The sequence below is a fragment of the Pongo abelii genome, chromosome 1, assembly GCF_028885655.2.
Source record: "Pongo abelii isolate AG06213 chromosome 1, NHGRI_mPonAbe1-v2.0_pri, whole genome shotgun sequence".
NCBI classification, from domain to species: domain Eukaryota; kingdom Metazoa; phylum Chordata; class Mammalia; order Primates; family Hominidae; genus Pongo; species Pongo abelii.
The window spans coordinates 132,293,951-132,318,207 of NC_071985.2; the positions used below are offsets into that span (position 1 = coordinate 132,293,951).

At 40.8% G+C, this 24,257-nt stretch overlaps 1 pseudogene; it reads left to right on the forward strand.

The window, feature by feature from the left end:
• The first annotated feature begins 1,008 nt into the window (after positions 1–1,008).
• On the forward strand, positions 1,009–19,986 carry LOC112132575 (large ribosomal subunit protein eL8-like; annotated as a pseudogene).
• The last annotated feature ends 4,271 nt before the right edge of the window (positions 19,987–24,257 follow it).

The window sequence follows — 24,257 nt, forward strand, 5'->3', positions numbered from 1 at the left end:
TGGCATGGTCTAGTGAGTTGAGGGAGGCATACAGTGGCTGAGTAGATTAAAAATCAAAACACAACTATATGCGGTCTACAAGAAACTCACTTTAGATTTAAGGACCTACATAGGCTGAAAGTGAAAGGAAGAAAAAAGATATTTTTTATAAATGGTAACCAAAGAGAGCAAGCATTGTCATATCAGAAAAAAAAAAATAGCCATTAAGCCAAAAACTATCAGGAGAGAAAAAAGGACATTACATAATGATAAAAGGGTCAATCTACCAGGAATATATAACAATTATAAATGTACATGCACCCAACTTCAGAGAACCTAAATATATAAAGCTAACATTGACTGAGCTGAAAGGAGAAATAGCAATAAAATAATAGGATACTTCAGAAATCCCACTTTCAATAATGGATAAAACATCTAGATAGAAGATCAATAAGGAAACAAAAGATTTGAACAACACTATAGGCTAAATGTACCTAACAGATATATACAGTTCATACCACCTAACAGCATTCTTCCCAAATCACATTCTTCCCAAGTCACATGGAACTTTCTCCAGCATAGATCACATGTTAGGTCACAAATTAGATCTTAAAATTGTTAAGAAGACTGAAATAATACCAAGTATCTTTATTAACCACAATAGAGTGAAACTAGGTATTAATAGTGGAAAGAAAACCTGAAAATTTCACAAATATGTGGAAATCAAACAAACACACATCTTGAACACCACTGGGGTCAAAGAAGAAATAAAAAAGAAAATAAGGGGGGCAAAGAAAGATGATGGAATAGAAGCCTACACCATTCATCCCCCACTGGAACACCAAATTTTAACAACTATCTGCACATAGAAAAGCACTATCACAAGAACCAAAAATAGAGTACCATCTCGGCCACAGTAAGGTAGAGCAAACAAGCAGGCACTTGGGGCCCCCAAGTTGAGACCTAGGCTCTTGGTCAGCATTTCTAGACCTGCCTTGGACCAGAAGGGTGAGTCCCAGGCCTGGCTCCATGTACTACAAGCTGACAGAAGAGACAATGGACTTTAAACAAACATCAGCACTGGTCCGACAGAACCTTCCATGGACCAGTGGTGATGGTTGCCGCAGGGACAGGCTACTCTGCCTGTGGAAAGGAAAGGCAAAAGCAGAAAGGACATCGCACTGTGGTTTGAATGTCAACTTAGCCACGGTAAAACAGAATATTGGGTAAAATGCTATTTTTTTTTAATTCTAATCCCTGGCCACCAGATAGTATCTCTGGACACACCTGGGGCCTGGGAGAACTCACCACCCTGAAGGGACGGGCCTTTGCTGTGCTGGCTTCAGATCTGACCCAGCCCAGTCCTAGTGCTGGTGGTACACCAATCAAACATACATTTGGTCTTTTCACATAGTCCTATATTTTTTGGCGGCTTTGTTCATTCCTTTTCATTCTTTTTTCTCTAATCTTGTCTTCACACTTTATTTCATTAAGTTGATCTTCAATCTGTGATATTCTTTCTTCTGCTTGATCGGTTTGGCTATTAATACTTGTGTATGCTTCACGAAGTTCTCGTGCTGTGTTTTTCAGCTCCACATGCCATTTATGTTCTTCTCTAAACTGGTTATTCTAGTTAGCAATTCCTCTAACCTTTTTTCAAGGTTCTTAGCTTCCTTACATTGGGTTAGAACATACTCCTTTAGCTCGGTGGGGTTTGTTATTGCCCACCTTCTGAAGCCTACTTCTGTCAATTTGTCAAACTCATTCTCCGTCCAGTTTTGTTCACTTGCTGGCAAGGGGTTGTGATCCTTTTTTTTTTTTTTTTTATCTTTCTTTTTTTTCTTTTTTTTATTATTATTATTATCATTATTATACTTTAGGCTCTATGGTACATGTGCGCAACGTGCAGGTAAGTTACATATGTATACATGTGCCATGCTGGTGTGCTGCACCCACCAACTCGTCATCTAGCATTAGGTATATCTCCCAATGCTATCCCTCCCCCCCTCCCCCCACCCCACAACAGTCCCCAGAGTGTGATGTTCCCCTTCCTGTGTCCATGTGTTCTCATTGTTCAGTTCCCACCTATGAGTGAGAATATGCGGTGTTTGGTTTTTTGTTCTTGTGATAGTTTACTGAGAATGATGATTTCCAATTTCATCCATGTCCCTACAAAGGACGTGAACTCATCATTTTTTATGGCTGCATAGTATTCCATGGTGTATATGTGCCACATTTTCTTAATCCAGTCTATCATTGTTGGACATTTGGGTTGGTTCCAAGTCTTTGCTATTGTGACTAATGCCGCAATAAGCATACATGTGCATGTGTCTTTATAGCAGCATGATTTATAATCCTTTGGGTATATACCCAGTAATGGGATGGCTGGGTCAAATGGAATTTCTAGATCTATATCCCTGAGGAATCGCCACACTGACTTCCACAAGGGTTGAACTAGTTTACAGTCCCACCAACAGTGTAAAAGTGTTCCTATTTCTCCACATCCTCTCCAGCACCTGTTGTTTCCTGACTTTTTAATGATTGCCATTCTAACTGGTGTGAGATGGTATCTCATTGTGGTTTTGATTTGCATTTCTCTGATGGCCAGTGATGGTGAGCATTTTTTCATGTGTTTTTTGGCTGCATAAATGTCTTCTTTTGAGAAGTGTCTGTTCATGTCCTTCACCCACTTTTTGATGGGGTTGTTTGTTTTTTTCTTGTAAATTTGTTGGGGTTCATTGTAGATTCTGGATATTAGCCCTTTGTCAGACGAGTAGGTTGCGAAAATTTTCTCCCATTTTGTAGGTTGCCTGTTCACTCTGATGGTAGTTTCCTTTGTTGTGCAGAAGCTCTTTAGTTTAATTAGATACCATTTGTCAATTTTGGTTTTTGTTGCCATTGCTTTTGGTGTTTTAGACATGAAGTCCTTGCCCATGCCTATGTCCTGAATGGTATTGCCTAGGTTTTCTTCTAGGGTTTTTATGGTTTTAGGTCTAACATTTAAGTCTTTAATCCATCTTGAATTGATTTTTGTATAAGGTGTAAGGAAGGGATCCAGTTTCAGCTTTCTACATATGGCTAGCCAGTTTTCCCAGCACCATTTATTAAATAGGGAATCCTTTCCCCATTGCTTGTTTTGTCAGGTTTGTCAAAGATCAGATAGTTGTAGATATGTGGCATTATTTCTGATGGCTCTGTCTGTTCCATTGATCTATATCTCTGTTTTGGTACCAGTACCATGCTGTTTTGGTTACTGTAGCCTTGTAGTATAGTTTGAAGTCAGGTAGTGTGATGCCTCCAGCTTTGTTCTTTTGGCTTAGGATTGACTTGGTGATGCGGGCTCTTTTTTGGTTCCATATGAACTTTAAAGTAGTTTTTTCCAATTCTGTGAAGAAAGTCATTGGTAACTTGATGGGGATGGCATTGAATCTGTAAATTACCTTGGGAAGGCTGGCCATTTTCATGATATTGATTCTTCCTACCCATGAGCATGGAATGTTCTTCCATTTGTTTGTATCCTCTTTTATTTCCTTGAGCAGTGGTTTGTAGTTCTCCTTGAAGAGGTCCTTCACATCCCTTGTAAGTTGGATTCCTAGGTATTTTATTCTCTTTGAAGCAATTGTGAATGAGAGTTCACTCATGATTTGGCTCTCTGTTTGTTTGTTATTGATGTATAAGAATGCTTGTGATTTTTGTACATTGATTTTGTATCCTGAGACTTTGCTGAAGTTGCTTATCAGCTTAAGGAGATTTTGGGCTGAGACAATGGGGTTTTCTAGATATACTATCATGTCATCTGCAAACAGGGACAATTTGACTTCCTCTTTTCCTAATTGAATACACTTTATTTCCTTCTCTTGCCTAATTGCCCTGGCCAGAACTTCCAACACTATGTTGAATAGGAGTGGTGAGAGAGGGCATCCCTGTCTTGTGCCAGTTTTCAAAGGGAATGCTTCCAGTTTTTGCCCATTCAGTATGATATTGGCTGTGGGTTTGTCATAAATAGCTCTTATTATTTTGGGATACGACCCATCAATACCTAATTTATTGAGAGTTTTTAGCATGAAGGGTTGTTGAATTTTGTCAAAGGCCTTTTCTGCATCTATTGAGATAATCATGTGGTTTTTGACTTTGGTTCTGTTTATATGCTGGATTACATTTATTGATTTGCGTATATTGAACCAGCCTTGCATCCCTGGGATGAAGCCCACTTGATCATGGTGGATAAGCTTTTTGATGTGCTGCTGGATTCTGTTTGCCAGTATTTTATTGAGGATTTTTGCATCAATGTTCATCAAGGATATTGGTCTAAAATTCTCTTTTTTGTTGTGTCTCTGCCAGGCTTTGGTATCAGGATGATGCTGGCCTCATAAAATGAGTTAGGGAGGATTCCCTCTTTTTCTATTGATTGGAATAGTTTCAGAAGGAATGGTACCAGCTCCTCCTTGTACCTCTGGTAGAATTCGGCTGTGAACCCATCTGGTCCTGGACTTTTTTTGGTTGGTAAGCTATTGATTATTGCCACAATTTCAGCTCCTGTTATTGGTCTATTCAGAGATTCAACTTCTTCCTGGTTTAGTCTTGGGAGGGTGTATGTGTTGAGGAATTTATCCATTTCTTCTAGATTTTCTAGTTTATTTGCGTAGAGGTGTTTGTAATATTCTCTGATGGTAGTTTGTATTTCTGTGGGATCGGTGGTGATATCCCCTTTATCATTGTTTATTGCATCTAGTTGATTCTTCTCTCTTTTTTTCTTTATTAATCTTGCTAGCAGTCTATCAATTTTGTTGATCCTTTCAAAAAACCAGCTCCTGGATTCATTTATTTTTTGAAGGGTTTTTTGTGTCTCTATTTCCTTCAGTTCTGCTCTGATTTTAGTTATTTCTTGCCTTCTGCTAGCTTTTGAATGTGTTTGCTCTTGCTTTTCTAGTTCTTTTAATTGTGATGTTAGGGTGTCAATTTTGGATCTTTCCTGCTTTCTCTTATGGGCATTTAGTGCTATAAATTTCCCTCTACACACTGCTTTGAATGCATCCCAGAGATTCTGGTATGTTGTGTCTTGGTTCTCGTTGGTTTCAAAGAACATCTTTATTTCTGCCTTCATTTCGTTATGTACCCAGTAGTCATTCAGGAGCAGGTTGTTCAGTTTCTATGTAGTTGAGCAATTCTGAGTGAGATTCTTAATCCTGAGTTCTAGCTTGATTGCACTGTGATCTGAGAGATAGTTTGTTATAATTTCTGTTCTTTTACATTTATTGAGGAGAGCTTTACTTCCAAGTATATGGTCAATTTTGGAATAGGTGTGGTGTGGTGCTGAAAAAAATGTATATTCTGTTGATTTGGGGTGGAGAGTTTTGTAGATGTCTATTAGGTCTGCTTGGTGCAGAGCTGAGTTCAATTCCTGGGTATCCTTGTTGATTTTCTGTTTCATTGATCTGTCTAGTGTTGACAGTGGGGTGTTAAAGTCTCCCATTATTAATGTGTGGGAGTCTAAGTCTCTTTGTAGGTCACTCAGGACTTGCTTTATGAATCTGGGTGCTCCTGTATTGGGTGCATATATATTTAGGATAGTTAGCTCTTCTTGTTGAATTAATCCCTTTACCATTATGTAATGGCCTTCTTTGTCTCTTTTGATCTTTGTTGGTTTAAAGTCTGTTTTATCAGAGACTAGGATTGCAACCCCTACCTTTTTTTGTTTTCCATTTGCTTGGTAGATCTTCCTCCATCCTTTTATTTTGAGCCTATGTGTGTCTCTGGACGTGAGATGGGTTTCCTGAATACAGCACACTGATGGGTCTTGAGGCTTTATCCAATTTGCCAGTCTGTGTCTTTTAATTGGAGCATTTAGTCCATTTACATTTAAAGTTAATATTGTTATGTGTGAATCTGATCCTGTCATTATGATGTTAGCTGGTTATTTTGCTCGTTAGTTGATGCAGTCTCTTCCTAGTCTCGATGGTCTTTACATTTCGGTATAATTTTGCAGTGGCTGGTACCGGTTGTGCCTTTCCATGTTTAGCACTTCCTTCAGGAGCTCTTTTAGGGCAGGCCTGGTGGTGACAAAATCTCTCAGCATTTGCTTGTCTGTAAAGTATTTTATTTCTCCTTCACTTATGAAGCTTAGTTTGGCTGGATATGAAATTCTGGGTTGAAAATTCTTTTCTTTAAGAATGTTGAATATTGGCCCCCACTCTCTTCTGGCTTGTAGGGTTTCTGCCAAGAGATCCGCTGTTAGTCTGATGGGCTTCCCTTTGATGGTAACCCGACCTTTCTCTCTGGCTGCCCTTAACATTTTTTCCTTCATTTCAACTTTGGTGAATCTGACAATTATGTGTCTTGGAGTTGCTCTTCTCGAGGAGTATCTTTGTGGCGTTCTCTGTATTTCCTGAATCTGAATGTTGGCCTGCCTTGCTAGATTGGGGAAGTTCTCCTAGATAATATCCTGCAGAGTGTTTTCCAACTTGTTTCCATTCTCCCCGTCACTTTCAGGTCCACCAATCAGACGTAGATTTGGTCTTTTCACATAGTCCCACATTTCTTGGAGGCTTTGCTCGTTTCTTTTTATTCTTTTTTCTCTAAACTTCCCTTCTCACTTCATTTCATTCACTTCATCTTCCAGGGCTGATACCCTTTCTTCCATTTGATCGCATCGGCTCCTGAGGCTTCTGCATTCTTCACGTAGTTCTCGAGCCTTGGTTTTCAGCTCCATCAGCTCCTTTAAGCACTTCTCTGTATTGGTTATTCTAGTTATACATTCTTCTAAATTTTTTTCAAAGTTTTCAACTTCTTTGCCTTTGGTTTGAATATCCTCCCGTAGCTCGGAGTAATTTGATCGTCTGAAGCCCTCTTCTCTCAGCTCGTCAAAGTCATTCTCCGTCCAGCTTTGTTCCATTGCTGGTGAGGAACTGCATTCCTTTGGAGGAGGAGAGGTACTCTGCTTTTTAGAGTTTCCAGTTTTTCTGCTCTGTTTTTTCCCCATCTTTGTGGTTTTATCTACTTTTGGTCTTTGATGATGGTGATGTACAGATGGGTTTTTGGTGTGGATGTCCTTTCTGTTAGTTTTCCTTCTAACAGACAGGACCCTCAGCTGCAGGTCTGTTGGAGTACCTGGCCAGCCGTGTGAGGTGTCAGTCTGCCCCTGCTGGGGGGTGCCTCCCAGTTAGGCTGCTCGGGGTTTAGGGGTCAGGGACCCACTTGAGGAGGCGGTCAGCCCATTCTCAGATCTCCAGCTGCGTGCTGGGAAAACCACTGCTCTCCTCAAAGCTGTCAGACAGGGACATTTAAGTCTGCAGAGGTTACTGCTGTCTTTTTGTTTGTCTGTGCCCTGCCCCCGAGAGGTGGAGCCTACAAAGGCAGGCAGGCCACCTTGAGCTGTGGTGGGCTCCACCCAGTTCGAGCTTCCAGCTGCTTTGTTTACCTAAGCGAGCCTGGGCAATGGCGGGCGCCCCTCCCCCAGCCTCGCTGCTGCCTTGCTGTTTGATCTCAGACTGCTGTGCTAGCAATCAGCGAGACTCCGTGGGCGTAGGACCCTCTGAGCCAGGTGCCGGCTATACTCTCCTGGGGCACCATTTCCTAAGCCCGTCGCAAAAGCACAGTATTCGGGTGGGAGTGGCCCAATTTTCCAGGTGCCGTCTGTCACCCCTGGAAAGGGAACTCCCTGACCCCTTGCACTTCCTGAGTGAGGCAATGCCTCGCCCCTGCTCTGGCTGGCGCATGGTGCACTCACCCACTGACCTGCGCCCACTGTCTGGCACTCCCTAGTGAGATGAACACGGTACCTCAGATGGAAATGCAGAAATCACCCGTCTTCTGCGTCGCTCACGCTGGGAGCTGTAGACCAGAGCTGTTCCTATTCGGCCATCTTGGCTCCTCCCCCAGGGTTGTGATCCTTTGGAGGAGAAGAAGCATTCTGGTTTTTGGAATTTTCAGCATTTTTGCGCTGATTTTTTGTCAACTTCATGGATTTATCTGCCTTTGGTCTTTGATGTTGGTGACCTTCAGATGGGGTTTTTGAGTGATGTCCTTTTTGTTGATGTTGATGCTATTCCTTTCTGTTTGTTAGTTTTCCTTCTAACAGTCAGGTCCCTCTGCTGCAGGTCTTCTGGAGTTTGCTGGAGGTCCACTCCAGACCCTGTTTGCCTGGGTATCAGCAGCAGAGGCTGCAGAAAAGCAAAAATGGACACCTGTTCCTTCCTCTGGAAGCTTTGTCTCAGAGGGGCACCTTCTGGATGCCAGCTGTAGCTCTTCTCTATGAGGTGTCTGTTGACCCCTGCTGGGGGTGTCTCCCAGTCAGTAGGCATGGGGGTCAGGAATCCACTTGAGGAGGCAGTCTGTCCCTTAGCAGAGCTCAAGCACTGTGCTGGGAGATCTGCTGCTCTCTTCAGAGCCAACAGGCAGGAATGTTTAAGTCTGCTAAAACTGGGCCCATAGCTGCTCCTTCCCCCAAGTGCTCTGTCCCAGGGAGATGGGAGTCTTATCTATAAGCCCCTGACTTGGGCTGCTGACTTCCCCTGCCCAGAGAGGAGGAATCTAGACAGGCAGTCTGTCTACAGTGGCTTTGCTGAGCTGTGATGGGCTCTACCCTGTTCGAACTTCCAGGCAGCTTTGTTTACACTGTGAGGGGCAAAACTGCTTACTCAAGCCTCAGTAATGGCAGACACCCCTCCTCCCACCAAGCTCAAGCATCCCAGGTGAACTTCAGACTGCTGTGGTGGCAGCAAGAATTTCAAGCCAATGGATCTTAGCTTGCTGGGCTCCATGGGGGTGGGATCTGCTGAGCTAGACCACTTGACTCCCTGGCTTCAGCCCTCTTTTCAGGGAAGTAAATGGTCCTGTCTCGCTGGCATTCCAGGCACCACCTGGGTATGAAATAAAACTCCTGCAGCTAGCTCAGTGTCTACCCAAATGGTCCCCCAGTTTTGTGCTTGAAACCCAGGGCCCTGGTGGTGTAGGCACCCAAGGGAATCTTCTGGTCTGCAGGTTGTGAAGACCATGGGAACAGCGTAGTATCTGGGCTGGAATGCAACATTCCTTATCACACAGTCCCTCACGGCTTCCCTTGCCTGGGGGGATAGTTCCCTGACCTCTTGTGCTTCCTGGGTGAGAAAACTCCCCACCCTGCTTCTGCTCACTGTCTGTGGGCTGCACCCAATGTCTAACCAGTCCCAGTGAGATGAGCCAGGTACCTCAGTTAGAAATGCAGAAATCACCCTCCTTCTGCATTGATCTTACTGGGAGCTGCAGACTGGAGCTGTTCCTGTTTGGCCATCTTGCCCAGGTCCCCCTTTTTACTCATTTTTTAATGTAGCTACCAGAAAACTTAAAAATTTTTACATATGTGACTTGCATTGTATTCCTCCTGGACAGACTTGTTCTCCATTGCTAACTCAATTGTCAGCTATCTCATTCAACGTTTCATTGAGGAGTGTGAATATTTTGAAAATCAAGTTTTAAATTTTCTAAAGCACTTTAGAGTTCCATAATTGCTTCTTTTTCATAGCAACCTATTCTTATTTTATGTGTTTAAAATCTTCTCAAATCTTTCTGGAAGTACTTGATTAGAAATTTAATAAAATTCTCTTCAATTTCCTGTATAACTCTGTTTCTTCAGAATTTTTTTTTTCATTTTAGGACTTGGTTTGCATGCTGCTGGTTTCTTCTCTTTTTGGCTATCCATATCTAAAATAAGTATCTAGACTAATTAGTCATTGGTGGCTGCATTGTTTTCTCAGCTTAAGTGAAATGACATTGCCCTGAGCAATGAGTAAGGATACTGATTAATGTAATCCTAGATGTGAGGAATGGGCTGGGACATACAGCTTAGTTGGATTATCTTCGGGGTGCATGAGGAGCTTGCCTTTTTGGTGCAGGAACTCTTTTTTCCTTATGTCAGCTTGATAATGCCTGGGGCACTATCTTAATTATCTCTGTACCCCCAATACCTGCTTTGGAACTCCCCAAGGCATATCATCCATTCTATTAAAAGTTTTCAGCCTATTGTAAAAAATAATTTTAACCTATGAAATGAAAACTACAACCATTACGGAGTCACCTGGTAGCACAGTATAAGAACTAAAAAAGGTAAAAGAAAACACAATGTATCATTATGGAAATAGCTTTCAGACTACTCAGGTGACAGAGCTAGATTTCTTATTTGTACTAGCCCCAAATTTGCAAGAAGATAAGATGAGGTAGAGATGAAAGACATCACTTTCCAGATGTTTGATGACAAATGTCTAACCATTGAACGTATCCAAAACTGAATTGAGCTGTCTTGTAGTTCTTCTCACCAGATAACTTTACACTGGGCAAGTAGGAGAAGAAAATCAAGCATTTAACATGTTCAAAACTGATTATTTCTAAGGTCTATTCTGGAGGGAGTGGGAAAGAGTATCAAGAACATCCTGGGGTGTATCAGAAGTAACTCTGAACTGAAAGTCTTGGCATGAAGTCCCAGCACTGCCTTAATCACCAACTCAAAAGCAGAGTTTGTCTTTCCCAGATACAGAGTACCTGGGTTCTAATGGCTCCACCATTTGAGCCTCCTTTTGGCTGAGTTGCATCATCTATAACAGGTGTCAGCAAATTGTTCTTGTACAGGGCCAGATAATATTTTAGGTTTTGCAAACTCTAGTTTCTATAGCATATTCTGCTTTCTCTTTCTTGCTCTCTTTCTCTCTCTCTTTCTCTAAACTTTTGAAAATGTAAAACCATTCTTAGCTCATGAATCTTAAAAACACAAGCCAAAGGCCATGGTTTGCCAACCCCTAATCTATAAAATAGAAATAAGAGTACTATAATACCACATAGTGGTGTTATAGCTGGTGATATGGTTAACACATGGGAAGCACTAGGATCAGTGGATAGAACATAGGAAGCTCTCAATAAATATTAAATGACATCATTAATATTATAATTATTATGTCATGGGCATCTAGTTTAGCAATGGAAATATACCATGACCTCAATAAGTGGTTAGTAGATTTTAAAACGTTATGTAAAGGAAAACAACTAAATAATATCTGCCCTCTCTTCAAGCCCTGTAATTCAGTGAACCCTCAAGTCACATGGTGCATATTGCCATCAGGTATGCCATGTTTTGTTCCAGAGACCTGAGGAAAAGTCTGGTGGGAGTTGATGGTGGTTCTGAGTAAGGCTGGCAAGAAGGTTGAGTTGTTGAAAAAATGTTTCAGTCTGCAAGATTGGAATAAGAACTTGAAACTCCAAAATTTCTAGAAAAGAGTTTAACAAATCAGAGCATGATTTTGTGACATATATTCATACAAAGTACATTTTACAAATTTATTTTATAAAGGTTGTCCCCTTTCTAAGCCTGTGGTTCTGAAAGTATAGATCTGGAAGTAGCAGAAACAACAGCACCTACAAATTTTTTTAGGAATGCAGATTCTTGACCCTGCCCCAGACCAATCAAATCAGGAATTTCAGAAGTGAAGGCCCAGGAATCTGTGTATTAACAAGCCCTCCAGGCAGGCTCAAGTTTGAGAATTGCTGTTGTAAGTCACCCTCTTCTTCAACCATCCTCTAATTATTTATACCCTATCCAGTCAATGGTTTGGCATCTTTTTCAGTTCTAAAAGGAAACTTATAACTAATAATAAAGTATAGAAAACCAGGGTTTGGGCCAGGCATGGTGGCTCAAGCCTGTAATCCCAGCATGTTGGGAGGCCGAGACAGGCAGATCACGAGGTCAGGAGATTGAGATCATCCTGGCTAACATGGTGAAACCCCGTCTCTACTAAAAAATACAAAAAAAATAGCCAGACGTGGTGGCGGGCACCTGTAGTCCCAGCTACTCAGGAGGCTGAGGCAGGAGAATGGCATGAATCTGGGAGGCGGAGCTTGCAGTGAGCCGAGATCATGCCACTGCACTCCAGCCTGGGCAACAGAGCGAGACTGCGTCTCAAAAAAAAAAGAAAGAAAGAAAAGAAAAGAAAACCAGGGTTTGGCATGTCTTTTTCAATTGTAATAGCCTTCATAGAACCAAAACAACTCCTATTATCCAGCTCTCCCAATTCCATAGGCTTTTCTCCTCTTCTTCCCCTATTCTGATCATTCCCTTTCCTTATTTCCCCTCTTAGTATCAATGTTCTGGAAAATGCCTTCCAAACCACACTGAGCACATCATTTGCTGAAATCTTCTAGCATTAACTGTACCACAATTTTAACTCATAATCACAGTGTCTTGCACTGTTAGTAAGTTGTTTTATTGACTCAAGCTAAAATAATTTCTTAAGATCCTACTTACAGCTAGGTTCTGGGCTAGGCCCTGTGAGAGTTAAGGCACAGAGTCTACCTTCAAGGAAATTAACCCAGTAATGGGTAAGAGAAAACTTAGAACTAATAATAAATTATAGAAAACATGTTTAAAAGAGGCACAGGTAAACGCACCATTCCTTTGTAAGCTCTTACATTTTTCAGGCCTTTAAACACCACCTATATGCAGATGACTTCCAAATTTACATCTTAAACGTGGATCTCTCCAGTGAACTCCAGTCTCATAAATACAACCGTTCATTCCACAATTATTCCCAAAAGTCATATAGATCTTTCAAACATAACACATCCAAATCTGAACTTCTAATCTTCTCCAAACTTGCTCCCTCTCCCATCTTCCTGATCTTTCTTTCATCCCCCACATCTTAGCATGATCTCCTGCCAGCTCTACCTTCAAAACATTTGCAAAATAAAACTATGTCTCATCATTTCCACCATAACTACCATGGCCTTAGCCTATGGACAATTATTTGCTTCCATCCCTCACCCACTATAGCCTATTTGCCACCCAGCAGCCAGAACAATTCTTTTGAAGCATAATTCAGATAGTGTTATTTCTCTGCTCAAAACCTTGTAATGGTCTCCCATCTCACTCAGAGTAAAAATCAAAATCCTTAATTAACTATAGAATTGGCACCCTATCCCCATCCCACCATTACATTACATATTTGCTTTCATCTCCTATCAGACTCCCTCTCAGACACTCCTCTCCAAACACACTAGCTGCTATGGTCTGAATGTTTGTGTCCCACAAAAATTCGTATGTTGAAACCCGATCCTTGTTGCAATAGTATTATGAGGTGAGGCCTTTAGAGGGATTAGTGTCCTGATGAAAAAAGCCCAAAAGAACTTGTTTGAACCCCTCCACCTTGTGAGAATGAAATGAGAAAATACCATATACAAACCAGAAAGCAGGCCCAGACACAGAATCTGCTAGTGCCTTGATCTTGAACTTTTCCACCTCCAGAACTGTGCAAAATAAATTTCTTTTATTTGTTACCCAGTGTAAGATATTTTATTACAGCAGCCCAAATGGACTAAGACAGAAATTGGTACTAAGAGCAGGGTGTTGCTATAACAAATACCTAAAAATGTCAAAGTAGATTTAGAATAGGGTAGAGGATGAAAAGTTCGGAGGTGCATGGTAGAAAAAGCCTACATTGCCGTGAACTAAACATTAAGGGTGATTCAGGTGAGGACTCAGAAAAAGAAAAGTTCTGTAGAGAAAGCCTCAGTCTTCTTAAATAGTAAATAAGTGGTCATAAACAGAATGTTGTTAGAAACATGGAGATTCAGTAAAGGCCACTCTGACGACATTTCAGATGTAAATGAAGAACCTGCTATTGGAAATGGTAGGAAAGGCCATCCTTGTTATAAAGTGGCAAAGAACTTGGCTGAATTGTGTTCATGTTCTAGTGTTTTATGGAAGATAAAACTTGCAAAAAAGGAAATTGGATATTTGGCTAAAGAAATATCTAAGCAAAATGTTGAAGAACCTGCACAGTTTCTCTTGACATGGCTTACAGTAAAGGGCATGAAAAGAAAAATTATTTAAAGACAGAATTTATAATAAAATAAGAAGCAGGTCTTAAAGATTTGGAAAATTCTCAGCCTAGGCATATTGTAAAGAAAGAAAAAGGAGGATGTCAAGGGTATGGTCAAGTGACCCTTTGAAAAGGAGATGAGTAATTGTCAGTGGAAGCCAGGTGCTATTCTACAAGACAATGGAAGAATAACCCCAAAGGCATTTTAGAAACTATTCATTTGTCCCTTCCATCACAGTTCAGAGTGCGAAGGCCTGGAGGACACAATAATGCCAAGTGTGGCCTTGGGTGCCTGCAAGACATCACTCAAGTCTCTGCTCCCTGCATTCTGGTGCAGTGCTCCTCAGCTGCCCCAGATATGGCTCCAGTGGCCCAGCTGTAGTGCAGGTTACAATAGCCACCTTTCTGGAGGGCAGGTGATAAACCTTGGTAGCATCCATGCTGTGCCAACCCCAGCACAAAGTGCAGTGTGCAAAGTACACGAGCTGTGGAGATATGCCTGCCTCCCTAGGTTTGGAAGGTTGTCCCAGACAGCAGCAAGGCCCAGGCACAGAATGGCCTGCCACAGGAGTGGGTCATTACTGATAGCCCCTATTAGGGCAATGCCTACTGGGGGCAGGACAACCTCCAACACCATAGACTGTTAAAGCCACCAGCATGAAACTCCAGCCTAAGAGAACCAAAGGCACCAGACTTCTACCCATGACAACTGCAGCATGGCCTGTACCCAGCAAAGCTATGGGTGCTACTGGAGATTTGAGGACCCAACCCCAGCCAGTGTGTCTGGAAGATGGGAATTCCAGTCAAAGAAGATTATTTTGAAGTCTTAAGATATAACATTTGCCCTCTTCAGTTTTAGACTTGCTCAGGACCTATTATCGATTTTATTTCCTATTTTTTCCTTTTGCAATGGGAATGTCTGTCCTAGGCCTGTCATACCATTATATTTTGAAAGCACCTAACTTGTTTGATTCTAAAGCTCATAGCTGGAGGAGATTTGCCTTAGGATGAATCACACATTTGAGTCTCACCCATATCTGATTTAAATGATATTTGGATGAGACTTTGGACTTGAACTGTTGATGCTGGAATGAATTAAGATTTGGGGAGATATTGGGATGGAATGAATGTATTTTTTATGGGAAAATGATAAAATTTTAGGGGCCTACAGATGAGATGCTATGGTATGTGTGTTTATATTCCCCCAAAATTCATATGGTCAAACTGAATCCCCAATGCAATAGTATTAAGAGGTGAGGCCTTCATAAAAAAAGGTGAGTTTATATGCTTTGCAGGAACATGGATGAGGCTGGAAACCATCATTCTCAGCAAGCTAACACAAGAATAGAAAACCAAACACTGCATGTTCTCACTCATAAGTAGGAGTTGAACAATGAGAACACATGGACACAGGGAGGGGAACATCACACACCAGAGCCTGTTGTGGGGTGGGGGTCTAAGGAAGGGATAGCATTAGGAGAAATACCTAATGTAGGTGACGGGTCGATGGGTGCAGCAAACCACCATGGCATGTGTAGACCTATGTAACAAAACTGCACATTCTGCACATGTACCCCAGAACTGAAAGTATAATAAAAAAATTTTTTTTTAATTAAAAAAGAGGTGGGGCCTTTATGAAGTGGTTAGGTCATGAGGGTTGAGTCCCCATGAATGGGATTAGTGCCTTTATGAAAGAGGCCTCAGAGAACTACCTCATCCTTTCTACCGTGTGAGGGCACAGAGAAAAGGAGTCACCTATGAACGAGAAAGGAGGCCCTCACTGGACATTGAATCTGCCGATGTTTTCTTGAACTTCCCAGCATCTAGAACTGTGAGAAATTTCTGTTGCTTTTAAGTTACCTAGTCTAAAGTATTTTGTTATAGTAGCCCCAATAGACTAAAATACTGGCCTTCCACTTAAAATTTTCTTCCCCTGTACCCATCTTCCAGCCTACTCCCTCACTCCTGACAGGTCTCTGATTAAAGAACATGTCTCCTTGAGGCTACCCCCTTATGTCAAAACTGTCTATAACCTTATCCTGCCTTATTTTCCATGAAAATAATAATCCTGCCTTATGTTTTCATGAAACATATCACCATCTAACATATCACTATCTAACATAATATGTACACATTTTTGTCTGTCTCCTCCATTAAATTATAAACTCCACAAGAGAACAGATTTTTATTTACACATAGTAGATATTTACTATCTACTATGTAATGAGATAGTAATGAATAGTGAATGAGTGAATGAATAAATGGATAGATAAACAAATGAATGAATAAAGTGCTACAGGAGTTCAAAGGAAGGGTAGATTACTTCCTGACAAAGAAATAAAGCAAGGTTTATGGTGGAGGCAGCACGTGAGTTGGTTCTGGAAGAACGGGTAGAATTTGGACAATAAGAAATGGTGGATGGAGGCTTACCAAACCTAAGAGAGCCCATTATCCCCAAATGTAACTAAAACACTGTATAATCACATTATAAAATATATAAAAATTATATCATTTGAATATTAACTTTAATATCATAATAATAATGCGAATTACTAGCTAAGTCAAACTTATTTTAAAATTGTTTTTAAAATGTGAAAAAGTGTTTGAATGCATGAGAGAGGAAGAAGTGGATAGAGACTTTTATAGAAGTTGTTAGCAGGGCCCTGGGCACACTCAAGTGCTTTGGAGATGAGTGGGACAGAAGTTGTGGAAAATGTGCCTTTGGAAAATGTGCCTTCCCATTCTTGGTAAAATTATAACCCAATAATCCTTATCTAACAGGACTGTGGATATTTTTCTTAATAAATTGATAGAAGAGAGGATTTTCTAGGAAACAAGGCAAAAATAAAAGCTTAGAGTTAAAGAAAATGTGTGTTTGTATGACTGCATACACGTGTGTATATCTGTCTTTGTGTGTCTGTGTGTGTGTGTGTAGTGAAATATTGCTTAAATTGTGAGCTGTGAAAACAAAGAAAAAGTAGAGGAGCTGCTTTTAGGCAAGGTAACAGTGGGCATGACTCCAGAGAGCATGGAGGGATCAATAATTATCGAATGGATAATTCTCACGTATTTAAAATACTCTAAGGAGAATCTATCCTAGCATCTGTGGATGATTTCTTAATTCTCCTAAAATTCATTTATCTCCAACATGAGAACCAAATTATGTACTGATTTTATCTTCTCTATGGAGAAATGTTGCATCCAGAACAAACGTTATGCTGGAGGGAACCTTAGGGGTTGCTTATTTCAACCACTTTCGTTCTCCAATGAGAGAGTGAGTTTCTGAGATGTGTTGAGCCTGTTCAAGGTCACAAAGATGGTTAGTATCTGATCCTGGACAAAGAGCCCAGGACTTCTGTCTCCATATTCAGAACCTTCTCCTCTACTAGGCTGACAACTATCCACCATATTGCTTGTTTTACTGAATAGCAAAGCAAGTCAGGTGGCCAGTACTTGTTGGTATATTATTTGGTACATCCTGCAGAGCTTGAATTCTGGCTTATACTTGAGTTTCTTCTGAAAGTCAAGACTGGCCTAGCAATTGTTCATTTCATTCATTCAGTAAATATTTATGAGCACTTATGTGCAAGGCACTGTGTTAGGTACCAGTGATCCAACAATGAGCACAATATTCATGCCACTGGATTCACAGAACTTGGTGAGGATGGCAGAAAACAACAACAAATGAAATTACTAAATAACATAGTAAGTGATATGAACAAAACAAAATAGCTCTAGTACAAAAGAAGGCAACCTACCTTAAATAACATGGCCGGAGAAAGTTGCTAACAAGATGTGTTATTTAGGCTGAATCTGAAATAGTCAAAGGGATCAGGAATTGGAGGAGGTTCTAGGCAGATGGAATAGGAAGAGAGAAGCCTTTGAGACAGCAAAGAGCTTAGCATGTCTGGGAAGCTGAGAGAAGCCCTGTGTGTCTGGAGTACAATGAGAGAGGGAGAGTGAACAGAGCTCAGGTCAGGGTGGAGGCAGGGCCAGGTCACATGGGACCTAGAGGCTCTGATTTGAAGCTTGAATTTTATATCAAGTACATGAGAAGCCACAAAAGGGTTTTAAGCACTGAATAACATGATTTTATTTACATATTAATAAGAGTTTTCTATGTTAGGCACAATTCTTCTCATTTAAAAAACTAATTTAACCAAATGGAAAAAATACACTTAATATTAAGGCAGGTGCTATTATTCTCATCATTTTGTAACTGAAGCAATTGCAGCACAGAAAACTTAAGTAAATTACTTAAATTCACCTATTTAGTAATAGGCAGAGCCAGGATTCAAACCTAGGTTGTATCTCTCCAGCATATTCACTCTAAACCACTACACGTTTGCTTTTTATATAATCCTATTTGGTGTAATAAGGAAGGCGGCTATTGCAGAGGTCTAGGGGAGAAAAAACAGTGGCATAAATTAGGATGGTGGCAATGGAGACAGAGAAAAGCTGCTGGATTTCAGATGTACTTTGCTAGTAGAATTTAGGACTTGATGATCGTATTAGTCCATTTTCATACTGCTGTGAAAAAATACCTGAGACTGGGTATTTTATAAAGAAAAAGAGGTTTAATGGACTCATAGTTCAACATGGCTGGGGAGGCCTCACAATCATGGCAGAAGGCAAAGGAGGAGCAAAGGCACATCTTACATGGTAGCAGGCAAGAGAGAATGAGAGCCAAGTGGAAGGGGAAACCCCTTATAAAAACCATCAAATCTCATGAGACTCATTCGCTACCACAAGAACAGTATGGGGGAAATCTCCCCTATGATTCAATTATCCTCTACTCAGTCCCTCCCACAACACGTGGGAATTATGGAAGCTACATTTCTAGATGAGGTTTGGGTGGGGACACAACCAAACCATATCAATGATGCAGCGGATATAGCTGGTGAGGAAAAGAGAGGAATGAAAGATGGCTCTTAATAACAAACCAGGTGGATGGCACTGACATTTATTAAGCTAAGGAAGACTGGTAGAGATGAGAAATTAGTTGTAGGGGTAAAAAAAAATCAAGGGTTTTGACTTAGCTGCTTTAACTTGGACATGTCAAGTAAACTTTTAGGTAAGTCTGGAGCTCAGAGGGATGGATATAAAAATTTGGAAGACATCTGCATAAAGATGGTGTTTAAAGCCTTGATAATAGACAAGGCAACCTAGGGAAAGAGTTTAGAGAAAGAAATAAAGAGGGCCTGAGAATAATCCCTTAGGAACAGCAATATTTAAAGCTGTTTAGAGAAGAACAAAGAGATATGAGACGCTTTGGACAGTGAAATGAAGGGAGCAGGAAAGGATGATGACAGAAAATCCAAGACACGAGAGGGCTTCTTAAAAAAGGCAGTTGTCACCCTGTCCTCCAACCGCCTAAGGTGCTGAAAGGAAAGGAGGCCAAGGGGAAGAAAGTGGCAACGACCCCTGCTGTCATGAAAAAGCAGGAGGCCAAGAAGGTGGGAAGTCCCTGTTTGAGAAAAGGCCTAAGACTTTTGGCACTGGACAGGATATCCCGCCCAAAAGGGACCTCACCTGCTTTGTCAAATGGCCCCGCTACATGCAGTTGCAGTGGCAAAGGGCTATCCTCCATGAGCGGCCAAAAGTTCCTCCTGCCATTAACCAGTTCACTCAGGCCTCGGACTGCCAGTTACTCAACTGCTTAAGCTGGCCCACAAGTGCAATCCAGAGACAAAGCAAGCGAAGAAGCAGAAACTGTTGGCCTGGGCTGAGAAAAGAGCTGACAGCAAAGGGGCTCTCCCCATTAAGAGACCACCTGTCCTTCAAGCAGTTTCAACACTATCACCACCGTGGTAAAGAACAAGAAGTCTCAAATGGTGGTGATTGAACACGATGAGGATCCCATCAAGCTGGTCTTTCTGCCTGCCCAGTGTTGTAAAATATGGGTCCCTCACTGCCTTATCAAGGGGAAGGCAAGACTGGGACATCTAGTCCATGGGAAGATCTGCACCACTGTCGCCTTCACACAGTTTAACTGGGAAGACAGAGGAGTTTTGATGAAGCTGTTGAAGCTATCACGACCAATGACAACGACAGATATGATGAGATCTGCCACCACTGGGAAGGCAATATCCTGGGTCCTAAATCTGTGGCTTACATTGCCAAGCAGGAAAAGGCAAGAGCTGGAACACTTGCTGCTAAACTTGGTTAACCATACACTGCTGAGTTTTCTGTACACAAAAATAAGAATAATTCTCCCAGGCAACATAATGAGATCCATCTCTATAAAAGAAATAAATTAGCCAGGCATGGTGGTGTGTGCCTGTAGCCCCAGCTACTCTGGAGGCTGAGGTAGGAGAATCACTTGAGCCCGGGAGGTCAAGGCTGCAGTGAGCCATGATCAAGCCACTGCACTCCAGCCTGGGCAACATATAAATAAATAAATACATAAATACATAAATACATAAATAAATATAATTTTTAAAAATAATAAAAATTACATTTCGATGTAACTTACCTGCACGTTGTGCACATGTACCATAGAGCCTAAAGTATAATAATAATAATAGTAATAATAATAAAAAATAAAAAATAAAATAAAAAAATAAAAAAATAAAAAATAAATAAATAAAAAAAAAGAAACCAAAAAAAAAAAACAAAACAAAAAATAATAATAATAATAATAAAAATTTGCCTTCAAAAACAGGGCAGTTGTCAACATGTCATATCCTGCTCAGAAGTCAAACAGGGTAAATTAAATCACCTATATCACTTGACTCCAGTGTCTCCAAAAAGCTCTCATCCCTTAAGGCACTTCCACTCAGCTCCCAGATGTATGAAAGTCCATATTTAGACCTTCATCCTTTTTTTATTACATTCAATGTCTCATGAGTGAAATATCAAATTAAGTCACTTCTACCCCCTAGAGGGAATACATTTCAGATCATATCTGGATACTGGAGATTTGATAAAGAAAAAGAAAGACACAGAGAGAGAGAGATGAGTATGGGCTAGTGACAGTACTGTTAAAGTTGGAACGAGAAAAAGGCAGAAACAAGGAGCATGGGAGATATCAAAAGGCAACCGCAGCTATTTTACGCATTTGTCTGGGGCCTACTCACTGCACTGAGTCATTCCTGTTTCATGCTGGTATTCTGGCTGACATTTGGTTTGATACATGAGTATAAAATCTCCCTTATGCCCTTCAGCGGATGTTCTCTTTCTACATGATACACCATTGGTAATGATGTTCTTGATAAACCCTCTTCACAGTCTTTATTACACCTAGGATATTATATATCCTAATCTATTTGAGGTAGGATTAGGGACATAATAAGGAACAAAACTTTTATTAATATATAAACACTATGTGATGCTATCATTTGATTGATGGAGACATAGAGACCTGAGAAAGACCTCCCAGATGACTTGTATCTTCAGACCCACCCACAACCCAAACTAGACCAATCTACAGCCTTCAGAAGAGTGAATTTGCCAGAAGGAGACTCCATTCCTAGTGGATACTGGATAGAGGTGGATTCCAGCTGCACACATCGACCTGAACCATTGGTTGTCTACTCGTTTAAATTCTCTAAATTCTTCTTTGATCTTTCACTGGTCTCGAGGGAAGAGTTAAGATTAAAACTGGTTCACCTTTAGTGTCAAAAATTTCCACAGTAAATGGGTTCCAACCACTTGATTGGGGTAAGGGGGTAAAAAATGCCATTTGTCAAAGTACTTAATTTTTTAGAAACCCTATTTTCATATATCTTTATAGGAACAAAACAAAGGAAGCCAGCATCCTCTTTATGACTCATAGTTAGGAAAACATTGATGTTGTGTAACAAGTGTTTCTTAACAATAGAAAATTCTACTAAAATGAATGAATGAACAAACTAACAAATTAATGAATGAAGGCAGAAGTTACACCACATTTTGGCTTCTTATAGGAGTCACTTCCAATGACTGTGACTCTCTCCAGACTCAGAACAGGGTATAAGATTGGGACGGACAGGATAGGAATGCAGGAAAAGCTACAAGGGGTATAAACAAAGAGACCTTGGCCTCTGGGTATTGGGGGTGACTGTGCTCTGGACATTTGTCCTTGTGGAGTCTTTAAGGTAACCACAGCCAACTGTTCTCAAATCCCTTACCAGAGGATAACATTTCCCTGACTGTGCAAAAATGAGGCAGCTGATAGCCTCCCTAAGGATGTATTTTTGAAAGGCAAGCATTTCGCCTCTTCAGAACAACCCCCTTCAGAGAAGGTTAGCATTCCTGGAGAAGCTCCAGACTGCCCAGAAACTCTGTGTCCCTGGAGTCTGAACAGAGCAACAATATGGAGACAATTCAACAAGATTTCTTTAAAAAAAAAAAAAAAAAAAAAAAAAGCCTTTCATTTGGTGCCTAGATGGCTACAAAGAGGAAGGTATCTGAGACACGTGAGGACGGTTGCTGTTCCTAGAGCCTTGGAACTGCAGGAAGTCAATGGCAGAGCCAGAATTGGGATTTGGCTTTCAGGTGACTATACCAAGCAGAAGTCCTCTCCATTTTTGTAATTAATCAGTGGTGTTTCTATTTAAGCCCTACATTGCTCCTAAATTGTCCACATGGTATAATACATCCAATTGTTTGATGGATCTGCCTCATGGAAATAGTGCTTTGAAAAGATCACATAGCCAAAAGTGAGAATAAATTGTACTGCTTCAGGACTTTCTTCATGTTCTTCCCTCACCTGGAAAAGAAAGAACCCCCTTCCGTCTCCACCTATGAACAATGGTCATTTTGACTAGAATTGTCTTTTGTCCCTAATACTTTGAAGCAATGTGGGATAGGGAAAAAGAGTTAAGAAGTCAGATAACAGGTTTAGAGCCCCAACTCTACCATTTACTAATTACTTGATCTCAGATAAGTTCCTTAACTTTTCTGAGCCTCGATTTCCTAACCTGTATAATGAATCTAAGAATGTGTACCACACAGAATTGCTGTGAGTATTGCATAAGATCATACATGCATGCTCATCATCACACTGTCGGCACTTGAGAAGCACTGTTAGTGCTGCTTCCATTCTGTCCCCAACACCACAATGAATCCAACCAGAAATGATTTTACATTTCCTACCCATTCCCAGAGTATTTCTTATTTACCAGTTTATAGAACCCTTATCTAATCTTGTCTCAGCCTCTCTACTACTCTAAAAACTCCTTGAGGGTATCAAATGTATAATGTACAATTTCATCATTTCCCTACTGCCCAGCGTGCACATTCACATGAAAAGCGCTCGGTGAACATTTATTAAATAAATCTTTCTCTTTTATCAGGACAAATCAGTAGGTAGACCTTCCTCACATCATTCTTACTTACTTTCCACCTGTCAGTCTTTACCAAGAGAAAGGAATAAAGATGTCAGCCAATAAATGAGCTGAAGAGAGGAAGGCAGTAGCACTTATGGCATGCCTACTATGTGTTAGGGTTTTTACAGTCAGATCTTATTTATTTCTCACATCAAGCCTCCTTTAGTCCCGATTTACAGAAAGGAAACTGACTAAGAAATATAAATAATTTGTCCAAGCTTTCACAAATTATAATAGCATTTTAATTACCTTAATTGAAATGGGCTCTGTGAAAAATGAAAAGAAATTGAGGGAGAGACACCAGGTTGGTTCCAGAGTCCCTAGCAATCATTAGTTCTTACCAGCTCTCTATTTTGCCAGACACTATCTACAAGTGACAATAATAACTGATTATCTGCTAGCAAGTTGGCCAATTTATAAACTGTCAATTTTTCTCCTTTAAAAAAGAGCCCCAAAAAAGTAGCTTCCCAGAACCCACAATCTGCCTCTCTTTGCTCAAGTTCAAAATCCCATGGTTACCTTTTGTCTCATTCCAAAGTGCAAGGCCCTTTGCCCAGTTGAGAGATAGAGATGTTATTTTTAAGGCTGAACTTCGCACTCTCAGCTGTCCTGCCTTAGAATCAAGAACAGTCTGTTCAACAGAAGCCCCTGGGGCTTCACAATCCAAACAAACATGAGGCTCAGGATCACGTCCCCCATCTCAGAGGAGAGGGTCCAGAGAAGCACAGAAATGAAGCAGTCCTTCCCCAACACGAAAGCTTCAGATTTCCCTCCAATGTTTCTTTATTTCAAATTTTTTACTTACTTGATAAGAAAACCTTATTTAGGTCCTAATGGTCTTTGGCATCCTCCTAAACAGAGGCAAACACAGATTGTATGTGACATGAGGCAGCTGTAGTAGCCTGGGCTCAGGGGTCGGTGGGGTGAGGTAAGAGAAGGAGCCCTGTATCAGGGAGTAAGTGCCCAAGATTAATTTGCAATAAAAATCTAGAATCCACATACCTAGATATGGAGATTTTCTCAGGTTATATAGTCATGGTGTCTAGGTTTTTTTACACAGAGTTGAAGCCGAGTGGTTGATGTAGAAGCTGGCCCAAGTTGTGGAATACTTACTACCCCTTCCGTTCTC